Below are 24,512 nucleotides of genomic sequence, written 5' to 3'. Positions count from 1 at the left end.
GAGGAAGAAGCAATGAGTCTTTAACAATCCCTGGTGATGCCACTTTATGCTTTGGCTGTATTTACAAATTTAAAATGAAAAGGTAGATGTGGAAAATGTTAATTTTTAATCAGTGCATACTTTTAAAATCATATTATTTATTGAATTGAGAGCTAGAACTCTTTTTCATTATTTGCAGTTTTACAAGCAGATAACAAGATGTCAATACACTCCTTTGGGGATGTTTTCCTGAAGTGGAAGTCAATTTAGTGAATTGAATGGCCTCTAAAAATATTTGAACCATTTTTGTAGTTTTTGATTCTGCATTAGAAAGTCATGTATACTTCAAACACATTTAATGAAAGTACCAGAATTGTCAATTTTTGTTTTAGATAATTCCTGAAACATTCTCCCTATCCTTAACTACCCACTAGCAAAGAGAATAAACAGAAATAAATTTTTTCAAAACCAGCTAAATGAATGCTTTCCCAAGGACCTGCGTTTGCTTTCCTCTAAAAACATTACCCTCAGTTTTCTGTTTTAAAGCCTTTTGCCTTCAAGAGCTGCCTCTTTTCCCTAGGTGGGTTCACTTGAGCTTCTTTTTTCCACTTCAGCTGTTTAGTTGGCTACACTCCCTCCCAGCCTGATACCTGTTCAAATGTCTCTACTCAAGCTGAGACAGATCCAAAAGGCACTTGCAGAGGGTGTTGGCCACCATCCTGAAAGCTTTTCTGGGGGCACTTCAAAGCACTCGAGTGTTTGCCTGCTCCCATCATCCCAGCTGAAAGAGGAGGGAGCTGAGCTTCCCCTTCCACTGTGCAGGACTGCAAGGTGAGACGCACCAGCCCGAGGAGCAATAAATCAAATCAGCTCCAGATCCTGGCCTGAAACCTCTCCAAGGTGATGGTTTTCACCAAACCCAGCTCTGACTCCAGGCAAAGCCAGACTAGAGGATGCTATAAACTAAGTCTGGTGTGCCTTTAAAACTTCGCAAAAAAATTATTTGAAGGCAAAAGACAGATTAATCAAGACAAAAACAGAGTTGTGATGCATCTCTCAAATTCTATATAAAACCAGAAGGCTAGGGAGTGAGGACATTTTTTAAGGCAGGCTTCCTCAGTGTCCTAGTTTTTGCATTATTTTAATATATTTAATCTAAAAGATTGAAAAAAAATTAGAAACAAGATACAGAAGGATTTCACAAATATCAAACTGAAATTAGATGGCTGGTCCAAACCAGACCTTGTCTTAAATCAAGGGAACTATAAATTTTCGTGCTTCCTTGGAAAGAGAATAATTTTCAGGATTCTCTTGTGTATATGTGTGTGTATATTTGTGATGGGGAAATCATTGTACTCCTAGTTAGAGAGCAAGTTAGCTTTTTGAACATTTCTGTCCCAGTGCAGTTGATAATCTTGATTTCCTCCAACTTTTGTGAAAACCTTGACTGGGTGACAGTATAGTTTCATATTTCAGTTCCAAAAGAAGATAGTCCTGTATTTTTCCTCTCTCTAAGCTTTCTCAGATATATACTGTTATTGTTATTGTTCCAAATTCAAACGTGCAAATCAAACAAAATTGGAGTACAGCACCATCTTAATCTTAGAGAAATATATGAAGCCAAAAGGTGTTAAAAGTACTTTTAAAAGATATTAAGATAACTCCAAAACACAGAAACCAAAATTGAAATAGTCAAAGTCCACCATTAAAACAAAGCCAGGCTATCATATACTGCCGTAGTTTTAAAATAAATACAAGCAATTAAATAGGAGTTTACTGGCCTGACCTGGGATGTCATTGGTGAAATATTCCCCAAAGCCTGGGGTATTTTCCCCTTTCCTTCATTCAGCAGACCCTAGAGAAATTCAGTGCTGAGGTCAGGGGTAGCAGAGGACACCTTGGAGAGATCAAACTGAGCATGGAGGTCAGGGAGCACACGGTAGGTGCAGCAAGGCACAGACTCAGCAGGGCTTGGAAACCTCCCTACAGCTATTTGTGGAACACAGGAACACTCCTACCAGCAGCCACACCACAGGCAATCTATGGCTGGAGCTATTTTCAGTCATTTTCAGTATTTCCAAGTGGAAGATGTTTGGCTTCTCTGCACTTCGTGGTTAATGACCGCTTCTGCATCCTCTGGGGGAGAGGAGGGCAGAGGGCAAGACTTTGAGAGCTGCAGGAAAACTGATGGGAAACTTGGTGTGGTTGTTCCTGCATCTCGTGGCACCAGCTCAGGAGAACACTTGGAGGCCAGTGATGGAGAAGTTATTTATGACAGGGAGGGACAGGATGCAGTCAGTGCCCAAGCAGAGCTTCCCAAGTGACCCTGCAGCTCTGTCACAATGATAACAGCCCTTGACTGAATCCCACACTATTTAATCTCATTATTTGGCTCCTATTTGTTTCCTTGGTGCTTTCCCAAAAGCCAAGTGTCTTTCTTTTCCAGACCAATAACCAAACAGTGCAAAATAAACATGCTGCCTCTTGCTAGACAGCTTCAGCACAGGCTGAGGAGTCACTCTGAGCGTGGGTGACGCAAACAAACAAGTCTTGCCCAGATGACAAAGCAAATATTCCATTGGTGTCATTTTGACTGTGGCTTGTGTCAGGAAATCAAAGGCAGAGGGGACCCCATCTGCTCAGGGGAATGGGCTGGAATTGCTGCCCTGCCACCTGCAAAGAGCCATGGTGTGGAGCTAGGAACCAGAGAGGTGAAACCTCAGCCTCCAGCACACCTCCATGCTTTGCCTGAAGAGATTGAGTTTGCATACTGAGGGCATGAAAAAAGGTGAAATTTTCGGAGCTATTTTAATGTAAATACAGGGGTATCCACAGCTAACCAGCATGGCAGTTCAACTGGGATGGCTGCCAAGGAGCAAATTTAATGCAGTGTGTTTCATTTACTCCTTAACAATGGGTAAATGGCACTCTCTTGCTGTTCCCGAGGCGTACCCACTGCTGTCTACGTGTCTGCCCACAGGTGCTGTGCCCTGTGAGCGCTCACAGCCTGCTAACATAAATCTCTTCGCTCCTGTTTGCTTCCCTCTTCCAGCCTGGCTGCTAAAGCCTGTCCCAGCTCCCAAGCCAAACAAGTACAAACAGAGCTCAGAGAGTGAGCAGCAGCAATTAGAGCTCGCCCAGGTAGGAGCAGAGCTCCAGCCAGGCTGGCCCCTGGCCAGGGAGCTGCTCCAGAGAGCTCTGCTTCCCCAGCCAGGCAGGAGGAGGGAGCAGGAATTCCCTTCCTGCCTCCCATCCTTTCAGATGCCTCTGTGCTGGTGTTTCCAGCTGCCAGTGGGCATTCATGTGCCCCTTCTTAAAACCTGCCTTCTCTGCAACTCCATTAAATACTTGTAGTAGCCCTTTTTCCCCCCTGACCACTACCTGTGACTAGCAAATAAACTGCTAATGCAGTGAATCTATATGTTATTTGAACAAATACCAGCTGCTTCTTATTGGTTTTGTGAAAAAAAAGTGAAAATTCATGGCCAAATCTTAAACAGAGAAAATATTTTGCTGTTATATAATAAACGGTGGAAAAAATAAAGCCATTTTAAAACATCGAACTAAGATATTTTATCACTTCACGAGCTTAAAAATAAGCATGCTCAGAAGCATTTTGCTGAATTACAACCTAAATAGTTTTTACCTTCTGGGACAAAACCTCCAGTACTGTAATGATGATGGGGAGCAAAACCATCTGCTAATTCTGTAAGTTTTTCTTTCCAGGATTTTTTCCATTATTGAGTGTATGAAAGAAAATACATTCAGCTCATGCAGCTTTTCCTTTGGACATAGACATGGGAAAAAATAATAATCACATGGTTCAGTGCAGTGCTCACCAAACTTGCAGCTTTCTATTTGCTCTTCTATTGCTGTGAAACAACTAGAAATGCATCCCATATATTAGCATACAAATAGTGTATATAATTCAGTGTAAACTGAATTGTTTATAAACATCAAACATTATTTATAGCGCTCACACATGTTACCATGGAAACAAAGTAATTGCTATACCATTAGTACCCAATTTCTCTGTGCAGTGGGAGAGAATGGCAATTTATCTGCATCTGGGTGGTTTTACATTGCTGCTTGTGGCCACAGATCTCCCCTCCAAAGCATCTTTTGGATGTGGAACTAGTTTTGATTACAGGAGAAAGATTAGATCAATATAAGAGACTTGAAACAGAAGTGCACATGTGAAAAGGCTGCAATTATTGCACAGGAGTGATGTGAGCTATTCAGGGATGCGAATTCAAAGGCAAACTGAGGAATTTCAAGCCCAGTCAAAGGTCACTGCAGGCCAGTGTTTCCCATCTCACCATTGCCAGTGGTCAGTGGTTGCTGCCATCTGTTTGCTGCTCAGCAGCCTTGATGAAGCAGCAGGATTGATTGCAGATCCAAAAGGTAAAAAATTAGCAAGAAGAGACATCCTTGTTTATAATCCTTCTAGGAAGGTCAAGGGTTGGGCGGACCAGAGAAATGTTTTTCCTCTTTAAAGAGAACGGAGTATGTGCAGAGTCAATATTTAAAGGTAAACAGAACTTTATCAGACTACTATAGAGGCAGAGTTTGTAAAGGACAGATAGGTCTGCATATAGAGAGAGACATTAACTGGGATTTTTTGTTAATATGAGTAAGAATATAAGGCATTAAGAGCACTGCTTTCCTTTTTTGCACTTGAATTGGAGGCTATGATACAAAGAAATCTGTTTTGGACCTAACAGTGTTAATGGCGCAATTATCACACCTTGGCAATAACAGCTTCCAACTTGGTCTTTTCTGCCCGACAAGAGCCCTTCAAGAGAGCTAAGAGAAAACAGTAATTCATCACAGCATCACACCAGACTGCATCAAACCATGGCTTGAGCTGATCATGTGTGTTTTAACATGAGAAAATAGAATAAAATTCTCAGTGGAAATTATCATTCCCTTCAACCAAGATTTATAAAGATGAACAGATTTATAAAGATGAGGATCTTTGTATTTTTGACAAAAGGTTCACACTGAGGATAATTTTGCAATATCGGTGCAGGCCCAGCTCCAAGAGATGTTAACTCAGAATCACAAGGTTACTCCAAAAAGACTGCATGCAGAAAGTCCCATTACTCCATGAATTGAGCTTATTCCCTGGCCAGATTTCCTATGAAATGTCCTGCATTTTGTGTCATCAAAAAGTGCACCTACATTCACTCCTTTGTGTCATCTGTGCTAAGAACAGTAAAACCAGAATGGCTTCTTTATATCTGACAGAGATTTTTCTCTGAAGGGGGAAAAATATCTTCTCCCTCCTTGCAGATCTAAATGCTGCAAAGTACTTCAGGAGGCTTTAGGATAAAAAACATGGCTGGAGTAAACACAGGGTATAATTATCATCATCTGTCTTCTCTGTGAATCCATACATTTTATATTCCATTTAAAACAGAAAAAAAAATCCCCTCAACGGGATGTCTTCCAGTGAACCAATTTAGCTAATGAGAGTGAATATCAATGACTGCTGCTAATCAGAATGGTATTAGCATAAATTTTACTTAATGAGGACATATTTGCCTGCTGCCAGGAGCAAAATGCTGCTGAGATAGATTGCAAAATGCAATGGATGGGTAAGCCTCATCTGGAAAAAAAAACCTCAGCAGATGAAGTAAACAGAACTATAGATGTGGTTCCTGCTAAACTAGATTTTTTTGCAACCCAGGACTTTAACCCCACTTGAGGCTTTTCAAACTTCTCCATTATAATAGAATGCTATCAAGACTTTAAATGTGATGAATTAAACACCCTGGGGAACAGCTTGACAAGAGATTCCATTGAACACTTTTAACCTCATGTGGGTAGGTAGATCACTGAGGGAACTTGCTTTTTTTCAATTTAAAGCATGCAATACATGTATTCTGCTGCACAACAAAAGTGTATTTTCCCTTTGTGCGCAAGGCTCTTTTCTGAAAAATCCTTACTACTCCTCTCAGCTTCAAAAGCAGCAATGGTGCATTGCCCTCTGCCTGCCTGTGAGTGATCTTGGGTGGAAAATTCCCTTCAGCCACTATTGTCTTGAAGGAGTTAAGTCCCAGCAGCATCCTGGAGCTGTTCAGCACACTGCATTTCTTCCTCTTTAGACAGAATCCCTACTAGACAGTCTGAGGAGACTCCATGAACAATATGAAAGATTTTTGTCTACAGTAACATAAAGGGGTTAGAGTTCAATACTCTCACAAAATATTTAATCTTGTGAAATGCTATTTGTAGTGTCATTCTTGTATATACCTGCTTTGAAATTCCTAACCTCAGGTTCTTCTATGTAAAGGAATATAGGGCACAAGTGTTCTTACCTTTGATATACTATAGGATCTAACAATATTTAACTGGTGAAGTCATTTTTGTTTCCAAACCTGTGTCTCAAATATGCTTGGGAACGTGGAAACTCACAATGCCCTTATTCATGACATCAAAATCAGTTCCATGGTAACACATTGTGATGACAAAATACACAGATTGCAAGGTCACAAGTCACACTTAAGAACAGGCAGGGGAGAAATTGTTAGTTTAATGAATAACATTAGCCAGTTCCAATAGGAATAAAAATAAAGAAAAAAATAAAGTGCCTAAAGTAAACACCCTTAAATGCACTTCAGAACCATTTCATCTTAAGTAGTTCTTCAAAGGCAGAAGGCTTCCACAGCTTTCACCTCTGCAGTAAAGAGAAGCCAATGTTAAGAAGAAAAGAGGTGCTGTACATTAATGACAACCCTAGCAGTGCTTTTACATGCACAGAGAGAATCAGCAACTGCAGGGAAAAAATGTGGGAAGAAAAGGAGTCATGCAAATTCCAGGCTAAATCCTGAATTATTTGAAAGCAACTAATGATTCTCATGCTCAGCAAGGACTACTGAGGGGTTTTGCACCCAGTGAGAAGCCACTTCTGAAACTTGCATGTCCTTGATCAACACACAGGTATTTGGAAAATTTCTGTCACAGAGCCTGGCAATGAGAACTGCAGTGTGACTCCTTCTGCTGAATTTGAAATGGTTCTTTTGTGGCTTGTTTTCTGAACACTGCATCACAAAAAAGCAACCCAGGTTTACATGGTTTTAATGTCCAAAACCCACCTCTGACATTTAAGCTCTTTTGCTGCAAGGATCCCACTCTCTGAAGGTATGAGAAATTCCTGAAACCAGCTCATTGCCTGAGAAGGTAAAGGCTGAAAAGAGAGAAAGGAAAAACACAAAGGAGGAAATGACCAGCTCAGTACTCCAACAGATGCCAGGCACCTCTAAGTCTTTGACACCACCACCAGATTTGCTTGCGATTTCCTGGGCAATGACAGGAAAATTTTGGAGTTCTTCAAGCAAATGAACCAGAAAAATCTGTGGTTAAGGGAATGTTCTTGCAAATGGCATGTCTTAGTCATTAGGTGGTTGGTCCATGAAGTCACTGCACAAAAAGCAACTAGAACACATTTGAATTGGTTTTCCCTCCTGACTCTTACATCTAAACCTTCTTTGAAAGCACAGCTCAAATGTGTCACATACAATCTATTTGACATGACTGTGTCATAAAATTGGCACTGTGTGTTCTGTGCTTACCACAGTCTGAAAGGTCAACAGAGAGGATAGATTTCCTTTAGCCTCTTGTTTAAATAGCATCTTATTTTTATTAGGAAAGATGGTTTTGTTTTTTTTGCCATATCATGGCAGACAGCCCTATCCCAATACATCCTTACATAAACAGTGACTGAAGAGCCAAAAAACAAATTGCAACTTAAACTCTGTAAGGAGAACCATGTCAGATTAGCCTTCTCTCCATATATCAGAGCAAAGGCTTTGAAAGGTAGGAGCATTTCAAAATAGATCAGGGAGCAGCTTTGATTTTTATTTAAATTATGTAAAATCACTGGATTATTCAAAAACAATGAAGCATGCTTTGGTAAGGCATTAACATTTTAAACATATTCTTGTACTCTGGCAGTGAAGGGAATGGTGAAATTCCCTCTATATTAGATAAAACAGCTTGACAGTTGCATACATACTTAACCACAGGTGGGGGGGTTCTTCTTAATTTGGTGTCTATCATGTGATGCTTCATAAGCAAAGAATAGCAGGCCATGCTGCTTTATTCAATTGGGTTATGCTTTTACTCTTTCTTCCTGCATGTGAAAAGCATAACAGAGAGCTAGCAGAGCAGAAGTAAGATGTGTTTTGTTAGTTGTCTGAAGCCCTGGGGCCCGGAACCGGATAAGTCCTGATATTATACCCTGGATTGAGCAGAATAAATCCATTTTGTTTCCTCCAAACATTTAGCCATTAAAAAAATATGAGATAGAAAAACAGACTTTGCTGTCTGCATGCCTTCTTGTAAAGCTTGTATTGTGGAAATGTCAGAATCATTAGGTCATTGGCATATATTTTGCAAGCTAATGCTTCTACTTTAATTCTCACTGGGGACTGCATGTCTGCTTTTCAAATAAAACCCAGACTGAAGAAGGTGAAGAGAGCTTAAAATGATGCTGGTAATGCTCTATGATGGCTGATAACATGTCAGGATATGAATAATTAGGAAATATCAGCCAAGGCTGATACAACTACAGCTATTAAAGTACCAAACACCACAAAAGTAATTGGTAAGTGTTAAAATTGCCTCATAAATATTTGTGGCTCCTTTTAAATGCACCGAGAGGCACATGGCTGAATAAAGTTTTAAAATAAATGCAGCAGAAGAAATAAATTTAATATGTGAAATCATGCACGTAATAGAAGCACAGCAGGGCTATACTGCAGAGGAGACAAGTGGATGAATTTGCTCCTGAATCACCCAAGACAGATGCAAAACAAGTGGTCACAGAAGCACAAGCCCCATTCCGAAAGGAGCTGTTTGGCTCTCAAAACACACATTGCTGATAAAATCCAGCATGAGCTGAAGAAAGAGGTTAATAATAATAGACATAATAACACAAGTAGAAACACTCTCAACTCACAACTGGATAAAAGTCTTGAACTTGCAGCAGTTACTCTTCTGCCTGAGTGCTCCCTGCCCAGACCAGCTTTTCAGCCCTTTGCAGACACACTCTTACACTTTATTCTGTGGCTGAGCACATCTCAGAATGCTGGGGGAGAAAGGGCAGATTCCTCCCCTTGGAGTCCTTCATGCAGCAGCAGACCCAGCTCCCCTGTGTGCCCCTGCAGCCCTGCCAAAGCTCATGGCAGGGAGCAGGACAGGTTTGGCACCTCCAGGTTTTCCATCTTGAGCTTGGGGCTCTGCTGAACTCAAAATAGCCACTGAAAAACCTGGCCAAAACCACTGGCTGCTACCTCGATTTTATAGCATGGCCAGTTTAAACTGCTCAAAACCATGGTTTAGTGAGATTTTGATACCAATTTATAAATCAGCCCAGGTTTATCTGAAAGAAGGATTCAGAATCAGTAGACAAGTTAGTGGATTTGAATAAAGCTTCAGACAAACACAGTTTTTATTCTGAATTTTTCAAAAAAATCCTCAAACTAAACAAATCTCATGCAGTTTTTTTCATTATCTTGCATAGGCCAAACTAGCTGCAGATTTCTGTGTCCATTTTTATATTTTGGATCCATATTTCATGCTTGCATGCTCCATAACAATCCTTCAGGATATATCCCAACCAACTTTCACAGGAACTTCATGTACTGTGACATCCTGGCTTAGAGTTACGCTGCTCCAAAACACAGGAAAATCAGCTGTGAGCCTGGAAAGTGCTATTTCACCTGGTGCTTTTCAAGGTATTAGTTTACCTTAGGAGTATTTTAATAACCCAAATCTTTACTGCAAACTTCTTTAGAGTGGGAAGACCAAAGAGATTGTGAGAATATGCATAAGCATAACTTCATAGCCCTCAGAACAGATAGATATTGCAAATCCTGAATCCTGCTCTGAGTTTCACTGGTCTCCTTCTTCAACCTGCTCTCCTTTGTACTTATTTGACTTAAAATCAGTCTGACTCTAACAAACTATGCAAAACCCATTCTGTGTCATTCCTCTGAAACTGGATAGAATCTACATCATCCTATATGAGTAAAAGATGAGTTTTTACAGGTTCTTGGCTTTACCTGAAGCCTCCCCTTTTCTCCACTGCAGAAGCGGTTGAGATAAACAGTAAATAACTTGATAGAAATGCTAAATTGAGCTTTACTCAATTATTTTTGTGAGTAATTCAATGAAGTGTATTGGGAAAATATTAATTTCTAAAATCTTGAATACTGGAATAAAATAATTTTCAGAATGCATGCCCCAAAAAACATTAAAAATGTAATCTATGCACTGTAAATAATCCTTATTATTTCTTTTTTATTTTCTAATATTTCTAATATTTCTTTGAAAAATTGTGGCAGGAAAGTTAGTTTGATTTTTTAAAAATGAATAAAAATTTTCAGAAATGGTTTAGGGTATAAATTTGCTCTGATTATTAGCTCAGTAGTAGTTTTATTTAATCTTAGCTGCTACACAAAAGGAGTTTGCCAAGTATTGGCCTCAGGTATTTTCCTTTCCAGATCATGCATAACAGCAACTGGAACATGATTTAAAAAAAAACATGTTATTGCTGTTGTGAGAATGATGGCAATGTTTTTTGTGGCTTAGGGCAAAAGAGGACACAAGCTGCAAGAGAACTGGCCATCTAAAAGTCATGGAGCATTTAATTTCATTTCATCCTGTCCTTAGATGTTTGCTGACTTTGTGGAGAGCCCCTCTGCCTGGGTTTCTCACTAATTCCCTCTTTTCACAGTTAGCTTATTCCATAAAAGTCCATCTATGGCTTGTAAATGGCAATGCAAGGTTCTCCCTGGGGTGGTGAATGAGCATTATGTGGTGCCATTAATTTGGAGGCAACCTCCAGAACCTGAGGAGAAGATAAGGGGATAAGGGCAGGGCTCTCGTCAACCACAGCACTGCTCCACTACATCTGTACACAACTGGAAGAGGTCCAAGCAATATTTTCCTCTTTGTGAAGACACTGAGGCTATTATTACATAGAACTAGGTCAGAAACATTCAATTTATTAAGAGAAGAGCAAACTAGTTGCCATTCTAAATTACAAAAATCACAATGCTACAGTTTTGGGGAAAATCAAGCTATGGGGATAGAAATTTCCTAGAAGAGACAAAAAGATGGAAAAAACCTCTGATGTATTTAGCACTAATTTTTTTTCACTGTGACTGATTAAAGCTGTAATCAGATGTTGATTTAGCTCTGTGGATCACAGAACCAAAACTTTAGCCATAGACTTAGCCAAGTACCAAGACAAAAAGCCAGTACTGGGAGAAATAAAAGAGAAGGAAATGTTGTGGAACTCTTTTTACTCTTTTCCTTCTACAGGTTTTTCTAGGTTAGATTTGGGTGCATAAGTTATTCTCACACCCAGAGAGTGTGTACAGGATACTAGTCAGCTTAGTTACCAAAATAATTTTGAAAGGAAAGCCTATTTATAGGGAAAGCATTGATAAAATCTTTCTTTGATGACACTAGGGTAAAATCAAACCATACCATGTGAATGTGAACTTCATGTGAAAGTAAAACAAAATCTAGAAGAAATAACATTTATAATTGCTTTCTTATAAAACATTTTCAGGAAAAGGAGTACTTACTCAAGGGGTGAAAATGCCAGATATTATGCTGTTAAGAAAGTGAATACAGTAGGAGGACAGAAGCCATTAAAAGCTAAAAAATATATTCTCAGATGTTTTTAATGGCACAGAATAGCTATCAACAGAACACAAAATAAAGTTAGCAGAATTCAAATTCCCTGTTGCATGTGTGCCAACACATACTTAGAAGCACACTTAGATGAAAACTTAAGGAAGAAATTAGACTTACTGCTCTGAATCCAGAAGAGAGTACTGATACACTTTTAGAATGGGTCTTTTGTCTACCAGCTCCAAAAGAGGAAGCAGAAACCTTTTACCCACACCTTGAGCTTAAAAGACAGAATGAGAGGGACTTTTTATAAGAGAATGAAGTGACAGAATAAGGGGAATGTCTTCACACTGAGAAAGAGTAGAATTAGAATGGGTATTTGAAAGAGATTCTTCCCAGTGAGGGTGGTGAGGTGCTGGCACAGGGTGCCCAGAGAAGCTGTGGCTGCCCCATCCCTGAAAGTGCCCAAGGCCAGGCTGAAAAAGGCTTGGAACAACCTGGGAGGTGCCCCTGTCCATGTCAGGGGGTGGGATGAGAAGAGTTTAATGTCCCTTCCAAGCCAAATCATTCTGTGATTTCATGTTCTACCCATCCCCTAAGGGACCAAACCTGTACAGATCTCCACATGTCTACCAGGAAGAGTGTTTCTTAATAAATGCATTTTCCCCCTCTTCCTCTCATCTCACCCTCATTAATTCAATGGGGTGGTGGAAAATTTCTTTAGAAAGAAAATTATAGTCTGTGAAATTTTAACCTAGACCCCCTAAACACAGTGCTTCCCTGTAAATATTAGGCTGTGCTCTGCACCCATATAATTTCCTGAAAGGATATCCAGACATGGGAATACACTGAAGTTTAGGGATGGTATTTTGCTGTGAATATAAACAATAGAAGGGTATCATGGACAGGGAGTTGGGGCTGCAAGCCTGGAACATAACAGACAGCAATGTAAAGGCAGAAGTGAATAATTAACTTCTATAGGAAAACCAGGACTGATCTAGGGGCCCTTCTAGGCCTTGGGGGGTTAGAGATGGCTATCAATATTTCTTTACTTACAGAGAAGGAAAGTACACATGAATGATAAATTTGGCTGGAAAAAAAATTCTGTCCAATTTTACCGCCCTAATTGTTGATCTAAAAAACCTTAGTCTGCAAAAAATGTGTACAAAACACATTAATAATAATAATAGTAATAATTAGCCTAGGAACAGCTTATGAAGAAGACACCCTTCCTTTGATTGACTGGTGGTAATTCCTATACAGAATCATCACCTGGACCTGCTATGTGAGGTCTTGCAACAACATTTTTTCAACTACAGAAATCATCAGACTGTAGGTAATGCTGCAGGAAACATAAAAAAAAGGGAATGCCAGCAAATATGGATAGAAAAATTAAAACTTCCAGTGCTTATGCATGCACAACCCTCCAGCTCCTCGTTTGCCAAAGCAGGCTGTAAACTGCTTGTGCCAGTGGTGGAGAAAAGCGTTTCACAAACAGAAAAAGTGATTTCAATTGCAGATGGATGATTTACAGCCAGAATATAAACCTGGAAAAGATCTTGTGTCAGCAGACACTCTGTCTGAGTTTTCAGTAAAAGAGAGGTGGTGCAAACACCAGAGTCTGATGTTGCTCATGTAAATAGGTTCAAGAAATTTTCTGGGTCTCAGGCAGGATGCGATCGGTCACTGCAAGAGACAGAAACGCAAAAATGAGACTTTGCCAAAGGTAATGCCAGTGATTAAGGCTGACTTCTGAGTGTAAACCTACTCCTCTTAACAACTTAGAAGGAGAAATTTATGTGGCACATAGCACTCTGCTCAGAGGTTCTATCATTGGTGCGTAAAATTATAACATAGGAAATACAAAAGTGAGTACATGCAAAGTCTGTGGACACCAAAAATGGAGGGTTTAAAATCACAAGGTGTTTGATTTCAAATTAATGCAGATTCAGGGGAGAATAAAGCCCTAACAATACAATAGCAAATGCCAAAAATAGGAATATTCAGAAACTAGAGGGGTAGGGGAGAAACTGTAATTTTAAACAACGTAAGACCTCTAGACCTCTACGTACATAGACAAATAAAAATTCATGTTTTGGTTGGCAGGACAAGCAGATGGAGACTCAAGATGTGCCAGAGGAAGTTTAGGCTGATCATCAGGAAGATTTTCTTCACCTACAGGGATGTTAATCATTGGAAGGGGCTGCCCAGGGAGGTGGAGGAGTGTCCACCCCTGGAGGTGTCCAAGGGATGCCTGGATGTGGCACTCAGTGCTTGGTCTGGGTGACATGGTGGGGATCAGACACAGGTTGGACTCAATGATTTTGGTCTTTTCCAGTCTTAAAAATTCTGTGATTATATGGTTATTCCTAATTTCCAGAAATATGATCATTGAAGGTCAATGATCGTATTCATACTCAACCATGAAATTTGTGACCACACATACAAAATCTCTGTTTGCATAGAAGTTACTTGCCTTGGAGAACCAAAGATGGTATTAAAGCATTTTTTGTAAATTTGTAAATATATTTGCAAATGTATTGAAACAAACTGATACAGAAGACACTGTGACAGTATATCACATGACTAAAAGTCTTTTTATGCACATAATAGCACACTGAAGATACGTGACAGCAAACAGAGTTATGAAAATCACTCGTGTCCTGTAAAACAAGTTCATTCATTTCTCTGAGATTACTGAGAAAGTCCACACAAATAGTGCCCCCCTTAAAGCTGCACAAAAGAAAGAGGGCAAGCAGACATCCTGAGGCTCCAAGATCCTAATCAGAGCAGACTAGAAATGGAGAGGGGACTGGCCAACACCAGTCTGAGAAGTGAACAAAGCATTGTGGAGAGCTACAACCCAAGGAGCACCAGCTCAGAGGCCTCTGGACAGCTCTGAAGAATTTGCTGCATCATCAGGTAAATTTTGCCCCCCCTTCATGGAGAAATTTAAGTCCTCAGTGAGGTCCAAGACCTTATTTTAGTTTACACCTACCAATGAGCAGCCTGACCTTGCTCTGGGAGTTTGGCTTTTCCCCAAACTCTTCCTTTGTGCACTTGTTAGCTTACTTTGAAAATGCCAAGTCATTTTTTTTGGCCGCCAGCTGAAGACCAAGGATGAGCCTCATAGAGCTTGGAGTTCAGGTAGACAACCATAATGATGGTAGATGGGAAAAGGGAAGCAACAGAAGCTCAATGTCAAGAGGCAGCCAGAGGGAAAGGAAACCATCTCATTCCTTCAGTATGTTACTAAAAGTTTCCATTTTCATCTCCACCAGAGTATTTTTCAAGGCCATCTTCTGGGCAAACTGAGTTCTGCAAAAGAGAGGGTGAGAGACATGCAACATTTGTAGGTTATATAATAATTTGCTTCACAGGAAACTGCCCCAAGACTTTGGGGTGCAGCTGTTCTGCAAAGTCTGCTCCTGCTCAGCTGCATTACTCACCCAGAGTTGATCAATATTAGCAGCTCAAGATCCCTGAAGTAACTTTCTAGACTCGCAAGATTTATTATAGCCATTTTGTCTTGATCCCTCCCTAGATTTCCCCCCTGTTTTGTGTATTTAGACCTCAATGGAGGAAAATAATTTAGAAATATACTTAACATTAAGGATGGGATTAATGCCTAAAGACATCAATAGCAGGTAAGCACATAATTACTTGTGTCTAACATAAAGATGAGATTTGTGCCCTTTAAGTGCATTCCTAAAAAGATTTCTTAAGGGAGATTTTTTTTCATCTTGCTCTGCTCTCCTGTAAAGTGCTTAGCACAAAAATTTCTGTTAAAATAAGGAAACAACAAAAAGAAAAAAAACAAACAAAAAGCAGAAATGTTTCATTGCAAAGATGTTTAAAAGAGAAACAAGATTTTGATTTGTTTGGAACACAGTATATTTTAACACACATTGATTTTTTCAAACATTTGCAGAATCTGTATGAGGGGATTTTCAAGGCAGTGTAATGTATCTTTTGATTTTTCAAGAATAGTATCTATGCCTGTACTTTTGATTTGGCCACATTAAATAAGAAAGTTTCCTTCCCTTTTTTTTACAAGGCCTGTTTGATGCTGCTTCTTCATCTTGAATTAGTTGTTGCCTCATATCAAATGCAAATCAAGTCCTTTTACATTATGAATCATCGCTGCCCTTGGTTAAAGGGTAAGAGGAGATGAAAAGGGAAACAGAGCATTTCTGGACAATGCTGATGATTGAGGGCTGGCATGACTCATACTTAGGAGGTCTGCTGCATTTTCAAGTCAACAACTGAGGAGATTAAGGAGCAACTTCAAACAGGGCTTTCAAATGGAGAAGAAAACAGGAACTGGGGTAAGGTACAGGGAAAGGCACACAGCCACATCCTGGAGCCCTCACTGGCGCAGAATTCCCAATGATGTTACCCTTATGGTTTCCAAGCACTAAGCTTAGAGTTCATGGTTTGAGACTGGCTGGGAGTTCCAAAGAGCACAAAGTCCAGACCGTAAAGTTTTAAAATTATTATTTCTTGTAACAAACAGGAATACAGAGAGTTGTATGTAAATTTCCTCAAAAAACACTTTTTCCTCTCTCAGCATTGTTATGAAAAGTGTTGGCATATCTGTGGTTAGAAGGAAGCGGATATAAACAGTAACGTTTCCATTTGCTGAAAATCAGGTGGGGAGGAAAATTCTAATAAGTATCAAATCAATAATTTTTGTATCCTATCTAATTTTACTCTATATGGAAATTTAATATGGAATTAGAAAAAAAGCTGTCCATGCAGCAAGGCATCTCTTTGCTGTTGAGAAAGAGACAGAAATAACATATTACAAAATCAGTAAAGTCAGAAGTGTGCCCACTTTGCTGTTTATCACTGACAGATAACATTTTTTCCCAAAAGTGAAGAATACAGGTTTTTTTTTTTTCAGTTCTAAAAATTGAAAGAGGTTTTTGACTATCCCCTTTTACCCTGTCTGGGGGAGGGAGGTGTTTGGTTTTTTAATCAAAGGTAATTCCATTAATTACTTTCCTACCTACCACGTACATTATGGCACATGAACCCCTGGTGAACCCCCTAGGTTTGATTGCAAAACCCATGCTGCCCTCTTTGGAGGACAAGGAATCAACATGTCTTTTGTACATGAGCTTTAATCCCATAAAAATTTTCTAATTGCTTTCATATTCTTGTCACTGGTGTTTAAGAAAAAAAAAATTTGGCCAAAGGGCTTAAAAAAGCCTTCCTTGCACAAAAGTTTAAAAAGAGCAAGGAAGAAGAGATTTACCTATCCTTAGAGCAGCAGTGAAACAAATGCTTTTACTTTTAAGAGTCCAGATGACTTAGCTGAGATTAATTTTGGATTAAAGAACAAACACAATTAGGATTAGTTGGCAATTACACTGGGGTACTCAGCCAGCGATCCTGCATAGAGATATCTTACTGCTATCACTTCTGCCCTAAGGAGGGCATTGTGCTGAGTGCCAAAGATCCAGCCTGAGCCTGCTATCAGCAGGCAGCTGTCCATCAGCCCTCCTCCTCCTCCTCCTCCTCCTCCTCCTCCTCCTCCTCCTCCTCCTCCTCCTCCTCCTCCTCCTCCTCCTCCAAATTCTCAATCTTGTCCCCCTCCTCTTCACCATCTGCTGGGAGCTGGAGCTGCTCTGGCTCCATCCCCTCCTCTGGACGGTACCAACCAACTGCACCAAACCACACATTCTGATATGACAGATTAAACGCCAAGAATGAGGAAATCAAACAACACACAAAATCTGCCAGGCGAGTTCCCTGGACAAATATTTCCAATTAACTCTGCAACGAGGGCCAGGTTCAGTGGAGCTGGCTCTGAAACCAGAAACCTCACAGGTGGCCAGGTGGGTTTCATGTGGCTGTGCTGTGCTGACACTGAAACAGCTTCTGTAAAATATACCACAGATAGCTTCTAATTTGAATATATTTGCATTAATAACAATGTATTTCGTGTGCATTCAGCCAGCTACATCCTCGGTTAAAAGAAAAAAGCTTCTGAATTGTTTGAGAGAATCAGTGCACAGAAGGGACTATACATTTGTGGTGTCTGTTCTTATCTGTATAAAATGAAAATTGGAAATCAGGTTGCTTAGGTTTTCCATTTGAACATAATTTTCTAGTTGCCATCTGATGCCAAACTGCTAATTATACCCAGGTGGTGTAACAGTCAAGTGGTGAAAGTTTGAGGCTTGTGGCACAGAATACTTACAGTGTGCAGAGGCTGTAACATTTTCCACTGGGCAATGTGATACCGGATTTAGAGCCATAAAGTTGTGACCCCAAACTCCCACTTGCAAAGACACAGCCCAGTGAGTAACAACTCCCACTATCCAAGAGTATCTCTGGGCACCTCACATCAACCTCTGATGGAACTGATGCATGCTTGTCATTCATTTAGGTGAACTTATATTGGCTTTTCTGCTTTAAATTAGGTAAACTTATGTCTTGGGTTTTCCTGCTTTAAATTCCTCTCTTTAAAACATTGATTCAAATATCTTAACTTTTACATGAATATGCTGGAGGAATAAACTCCCTGTCAATTTCTATCCTTTTTTCCCCCTTTTTTAAAATAAATAATGTTTTGTCACATGTTACATAACAGCATTTTCTGTTTCCTCAAACAAAATGAGATTCTAAAAAACCAGCTGTGCTAGGCTGCAGTCTCACCCACACCTTCCTTTACATTACAGCAGAGCACAGATGTATCAAGGGCAGCTAAAGGGTCTCTGCTGCTGATTCTTTGCCCTGGGGGTGGCTGTAGCAGTGTTGCTTTGCCTGGCTGGATCAGGGCATTGCTTTTACCTGGATGTGTGGAGTCTGCAAGCCCTGAGGAGCAGCTGCTGCCCTGTTCGTGTGTGTTGGACTCCTCCACTTCTTCTGGGCTTGCTAAAGGCTCCTGGTTCCTCCACCCTCGTTGTTTGTGACCCCAGCCTACAGACACAAGCTCCTGGAAGTTAAACTGCTGCACCCAGCCCAGTATACACCCATTTACTCAGGCCACCATACATAACTGATTAACAGAAAGGAACATTCAATATCAACATCCCCTGCTCAGGTCATTCCAGCCTAGATTTTAGATTCATCCACAGGGAGCTTCAGTTTGGTCCTGCATTTATTTGCTCTGAGGTGCTGTCACCATGAGCTGTGACCAGGATCCCACCAATCAGTCCAAAGGAACATGCACAGGAGCAGCAGCAAGAAGCAGCAGTGCTCCAGAGAGCAGCATGAGCAAGGAGGAGAGGTGGGAGGACAAACAGATGGCAAAGACACTAGACAGCCTTCCAAAAGGCTGGAGTAATTTAGGAGCAGAAGTCTCACTCACTTTCAAGAGGGCCAAGGGAGAGGGAACAAACCCAGGTCCCCAATTTCTCTCATACAAGAAACAGAAAGTCACATATTTAAGGAACAATCTTGAATTCTGGTTTGGGTTTTCTTTTATGCAGTATTTTACTTTTCTTATAGTGTTTTTTTTTTTTTTTTTATTCTAGCATGATGCCAGCAATAGCAAACTATGTGCTGCAAGAGATGGCTGCCGGGTGAGTTTTGAAGGGGTAAAACAAGAATTCCTGATGTCTGAGACAACTGGCCTGGCTTTAAGGTGCTGAAGGACAATCAGCATGGGGGACAATCAGTCCCAGCCTTCATCCAGTGAGTGGGTTAAACATAATCCAACAAAACTATCTGGAATTTTCCAGACTTTCTCTAGACAGCCCCAAAAGACCAGGCAGGGGAAATGTTTATGCTGTGCTTGGAGAAGCGATGGAGGAGCCACCAAACCCCGACTGCTGCCCAGGAACAACACACACCTGCACATGCACAGACCCAGGTGGTCACTCCATCACACAGGGCAGCCCAACATCCATCTGCATGTGCAGAAGCTGAATTTTGTGAAGCTATCCTTGCCCTGCCTGGTGACAGAAAGAGAACTGGGGAAGTTTGAGGGCAAGTGGTTTTAGGAAAAGGAAGTGGATGACAGAGGTACAAACGTGGAGATTGCTCTGAGCAGAGAAGCTTTTAGAAAATTGAGTGAGGCAATATGGACCTCCTCTGGTGACAGTGGTGTGCATCTTCACCTGGGGTGCACACACATTTTCCCCAAAAACACAGCCTTGCAGTGAAGAATATTCTGAATTTGCACCACCAGTTTCTCCTTCCTGTAAGAGAAATTCAAATAGTCATGTTACCCACTCCACTGAGCTCTGCAGAAACACTCAGGTGACTAATGTGCTTCTGTAAATGATCCTGTTAAACAGATTCACAACTGGCAATTTAAATTCAACTATGTTTTTAACTGTGGCACAGTCTGTTAGTCCTGCTCCCTCTTGCTCATGCAGCTGCCAGCTACGTGATGGCAATGTTCAATGGAAAAGCATAATTTTCTTTTGAATAATGGCAGGTATCTTCCCTTGGAAAAATCCAATCCTGCAGCTTGGTTTTGCTCCAAGCATGCCAGCTCTCAGGAGCAGAGTCTGGGGAGCAACTCCTGAATTTTGCTGTGGGAAAGGCAGGTTGTTTTGCTGAGAGCTGTTTCCAGCCCAGTATGCAAAGAAAAGGGAAAATAATTCAAAATAATGGAGCATTCAAAAATCCTTTATTTGGCTAACACTGGCAGTAAATATCTCACTTGAAATACTGCAAGGAAATTCAGCTTGCCTGCATGGGAGAGCTATGTCAGACTGGGATGTTAAACACACAGTAATTAACAGTGAGATTATAGCTCTGACAACATAAAGCACAGCACAAGGAACTTTCTAATATTTTGCATTTATCTATAAGAACAAGGGTAGAGTTCAAAATAATGCAGGGGCTTGGGTGAAAGTTAATCATTCAACAGCAGCTCCTAGCAAGGATTCCCTGAATCACTTCTGGAATGGTGTTGGACTCTTTGTGGGCATTCAGGTCTACATAAGTAGATCATGTTTTGCAAAATTGGTGCCTGATATGCCAGCTAAAACAATCCAGCCTTATTGCTTATGCAAAGAGTGGTCTGAAGCAGATACAATAGAAGTACAAGGGAAGGGATACAGGACTTGCCTGATCATTCAACCGTAAGGGTGTGCTGAAAGATTTCTTTCTGAGCCTCCTCCAGCACAGCCCCACAGAGAAAGCTCCTGCCTGGGCCCACAGAAGTCTGATTACTGTGCACACCGTGCACTAGCTCGGCAGTTAAGTCATTCAGTAGTCTGATTAAAATAACATCTTCTAATTCCCTTTTTGTTGTAATTTACAGTCCCTCTCCTTTGGCTGAACCTGCCAGCCATCCTGGAGGTGAACAAAGAGAATGTGCTAAAGTTGCCAATTCTGGGGCCTGGTGTGAGAGAAAGCTTTTGTTTCCAGAGGTTGTATTTACTCTGGAGACAGTTAATCAAAGCTCCACAGAGCATTGTAATTCTTCTGTTCCTTTGGTAGGGCTATGAACTCTCGGTGTCTGATCCCTGCGACTGTCTTTCAAATCCCCTCAGTAAGCTCACTCCAATGAAACTCACACTAGGGCTGGTTAAGAAAGATCCAAGCTTTTTCAAAATGGCTTTAGATAATGAAATTACATCACTTGTGCTGTTGTATTTCCTATTAGCACCATGGACACCAGCTAACACAGCTGAAATGAGTGTCAGGTACATTTCAGGGGGAGGACATTTAACACTCACAGCCCAAAAGGGGACCTGGATGGAGGCAGTTCCATTGAGGAAGTGAACATTTGGGACTATATGGAAAATTCATAAAATGGCTAATGTAAAATTGAAGGACAATCCATATAGAGATATACAAAACAGACAGGTGATAAAAGAGTCTCACATCTTCTTATCTTCTTAATTTGTTATTAACCCTCCTCTAATATTCCACATTGCCTTCAACCATAAAACCTGCGTATAGAGAATCAATGTGTGATAAGTCATTTGTCTTTCAGCTAAAAATCACACAGAAAACTGTCTCTAAAGTCCTCTGGTGACTGTCTCACATACTTTTTTTCAAGTACAGCTGAACAAAACAACAATTCCAATTCAGGCTCTTGATTTGATTTAACACCACGTCTGGACTCTATGACAAAAGACCAAGGCAGAGCAAAACTAAACTGGAGCAACTGGTGCTGCTGAGAATCTGACAGGTATCATTTTCTTTGTTATGTCAGTAAGTTTTACTATAAAGCACATCTTCCTCTTTTCAGCATAGAATTATATAGGAAAGAAACTTTCTTGATAAAAGAAATTCTATGCTACTCAACATGCAAATATTATAAGCCTCATTTCAAAAACAGATACTTAAATAAACAGATTCATAAAGGCAGCAAAGGTTTTTTAGCATGGACATGGATGCCAGTTATCCTAGATAAACATTAGCTATGAAGATCACTCACTTATTTTTAAACTGCTATTTATTTTTTAAATGGTTCCATTACACAAATGGAAACAAAGCAGGCCAGAAACAGAGTGCTCTGAGACAAGTCCCCTGAGCACTGCCTGCGTGCATAAATCCAGCTCATAGTATGCCCTATGGGCAGTGAACTCCAAATAATTTCAGCCTATCTCCTTGGAGAGAATGCAGTAGTATCTAGGATCAGTTCTGGGTGGTCTCCAGTTGCATTGGAGAGACTGTTTTAATACAGATAATTTAACATTGCAAAGTATTTTGGACTCCGGGGAACAATGACAGTGAGACAACTGTGGAAACTGTGGTATTTGACTCAGCTCCTTCACCATGAGATGAACCACACCAACACCTGCCTATGTCACCTTCAGTTTGTTTGGACTGAAATTCAGCCAGGTAATTCCAGTGTTAGCCAGATGCTGGAGCTTGGAAAGGTGCCCCAAGGCACCGAGTTGGGTGGAAAAGGCATTGAACTGGGACACAGAGCTATGGATTGAACTGGGACATTGAGCTGGGACACAGAGCTATGGATTGAACTGGGACATTGAGCTCGGACACAGAGCTACAGATTTGTCCTGGGCTTGCTCACTCCTGGCCCTGGTTCACTTTGCCTCTGCTCCAGTTTTAGCTTTGGTGATGTCTCAGCACAGTTTTGTAGGACTTTCTGCAGCTGCAGGGGCAGGCTGGGGCTGGTGTGTGTTGCAGCCCTGAACCCCAACAGCAGCAGCAAAGCACCAGACAGGCTGTGCCATGAACTGCTAAGAGGAAACCTCACACCAAAGCTCAGAAATAGCTCAGAAACCAACTCCCACCTCTCCTACAGGGAAAGCATCAGGCTAGTGCAGCTACATTCCGTATTCCCCAGGCTGAGGCTGCTGAAGTTGCCTCATGGTGTGGCATTTGCTTCTTGCCTTCTGAGCAGTGGAAACCATATATACAATATCTTTCCTGCTCTCCCAGGATCACATTTCTGTTAAAATCATTGCAACAGATACTACAGAAGCACAGTCTGTGCTCAGAAGCAGCAGGAAAGGTGATCTGTGATACAAGCTTTGTGTGAAAATGTAGTCCACCACACGAATGCAATCAAGTCTCTGAAAGATAGGAGAGGAGAGCAATACAACCCTAGCCCACAAACCAGGGCATTCAGATGCATTCACAAAAGATTAGGGCCAGTCACACAAAGATACTTGAGCACAAAGCCCTTTTGTGGCATCAGAAGATGATTGTTATCTAATAAGTTCAGCTCAATATCACCTGGAGCACTCTCGATTTGCCTCTGTGCTTCCTCACTTTTGCTTTCTAGCAAGAGGTCCACATCAAACCTGAGAAAAGCTGTTTCCAATGAGCCATCTAAATTCTTATCCCATTCACTTTCTCCACACTGTGCCAGCACACATCATGCCAATAAAGTAACAGGAGGAATTCTACAAACAGTTACATGAGGGCTCCTTTCTTGTGCAAAGTGCTGCTCTTCAAAGTGGCAGCATTTTGACTCTGTCAGGAGCTAAGGTTGTGGCACTGAAAATCTATGGTGAAATCTGTTCCCTACTGAATGGCAAAACTCCCAGCAACTTTACCAAGGCCAGGATTTCATGTCCTGTATCTATAGCAACTCAGAGGCATAAATTGCATTTGTGGGACCTTAAAAGTCAGAAAGCAATGGGTGGTAATCATAACAAAGTTGTTTTTCCCAGGATTCTTAGAAAACAGAAGACAAATAAATAAAAAATTCAGAATATTTTAACATTTCATTTCCCCAATCCCTGTTCATGATCAGCTACAAGTCCTCAGACTTTCCCACTGCCAGTGGTCAATGATATCATTCACAGTGATTTTTCTACAACCTTCATTAGCTGGCCTTTCTTAGAGTTGTTAGTTTCCTGTGGGCTTTGGTCCGACTTGTGTTTTTCTTGGCTGTAAGCTGACCTGAAAATATGAGGCTATTTCAGGCAAAAGTATCAAAAAATAAAGCATGCTTTTTCAAACAAAATGGCCACACCCCTGTGCCTCCTGCCATTCTGTCCAGTTAGTATTTTTAAAGCACTTTGTTTATTTATTTATTTATTTATTTATTTATGCATTCAATTGAAATAGCAGGATTGCTGGAGGCAACCAGAATATAATTACAGAGGCAACAGAAATCACACTCTTTCAAAAATAATTTCAAGTCCATGGGGCCAGATGGGATCACCCAGGGGTACTGAGGGAGTGTTGGGTGCTCTGCAGAGACAGGCTGGAAGGAGGTTATAGTAAGGTGAGGGGTTGGTAGCAAGGGACAAGACAAGAAAAAATGGCCTAAAGTAGTGCCAGGAATGTTTGTGTTGGATATCATGAGAAATTGCTTCACTGAAAGGGTTATCAAGCATTGGAAGTGGTGGAATCACTGTCCCTGTAAATGTGTAGCTGGGACACTTACAGCATTGTCTACTGGTAGATTTGGAAATGATGTATTAACTTGATGATTTTTGAGGTCTTTTCCAACCTGAATGGTTCTATGATTTTAGAAGTTCTCA

The 24,512-nt window shown here is 40.8% G+C and overlaps 1 long non-coding RNA gene across 2 annotated transcripts in view; it reads right to left on the bottom strand.

The window, feature by feature from the left end:
• Positions 1-24,512, bottom strand: part of LOC141728757 (uncharacterized) — a 113,559-nt gene that overhangs the window by 50,715 nt on the left and 38,332 nt on the right. Inside the window, exon 6 of one of the 2 annotated variants that reach the window (XR_012579918.1) lies at positions 10,293-14,949. The exons of the other annotated variant lie outside the window; for it this stretch is intronic. This is a non-coding gene — a long non-coding RNA (uncharacterized LOC141728757). Of the gene's footprint in view, positions 1-10,292; positions 14,950-24,512 lie in introns of those variants that run through there. 2 annotated transcript variants of the gene reach the window in all.

Source organism: Zonotrichia albicollis, chromosome 4, assembly GCF_047830755.1.
Source record: "Zonotrichia albicollis isolate bZonAlb1 chromosome 4, bZonAlb1.hap1, whole genome shotgun sequence".
Taxonomy (NCBI): Eukaryota; Metazoa; Chordata; class Aves; order Passeriformes; family Passerellidae; genus Zonotrichia; species Zonotrichia albicollis.
This window is presented reverse-complemented; position numbering and strand designations above follow the sequence as displayed.